Genomic DNA, 389 nt, shown 5'->3' with positions numbered 1-389 from the left:
GCTGCTGCTGCGCTGCTGCTGCGCTGCGCTGCGCTGCTGCTGCTGCTGCGCTGCTGCTGCTGCTGCGTGCGTGCTGCGCGCGCGGCTTGCCGGGTCACCCGCTGCTGCTGCCGGGTGTACGTACACCGCAGGTGCTGGAGGGTCGCTACGGGCCGGAGTGCGACGTGTGGTCTGCGGGGGTGATGATGTACATTTTGTTGTGCGGCTATCCGCCTTTTAATGCTCCTTCGGATCGGGGAATTATGAATAAAGTGAGGACTGGCCACTACACCTTTCCGGAGGCGGATTGGGCTCGGGTGTCGCTACAGGCCAAGGACCTCATCTCCCGCCTGCTGGACAGACACCCCAGAACCCGCATCAGCGCCGAACAGGCCATTCGCCACCAGTGG

At 64.3% G+C, this 389-nt stretch overlaps 1 protein-coding gene across 1 annotated transcript in view; it reads left to right on the top strand.

Annotated features, from left to right (window-relative positions):
* The window catches only part of ETH_00038830 (uncharacterized protein), a gene marked incomplete at both ends in the record, with an annotated part of 1,863 nt that overhangs the window by 797 nt on the left and 677 nt on the right, over positions 1-389 (top strand). The gene's annotated exons all lie outside the window — the stretch shown is intronic.

This window comes from Eimeria tenella, genomic scaffold (genome assembly GCF_000499545.2).
Source record: "Eimeria tenella Houghton genomic scaffold, Eth_scaff2466, whole genome shotgun sequence".
Lineage (NCBI taxonomy): Eukaryota > Apicomplexa > Conoidasida > Eucoccidiorida > Eimeriidae > Eimeria > Eimeria tenella.
Note: the sequence above shows the minus strand (reverse complement) of the source record. Positions and strands in the feature narration are given on the sequence as shown.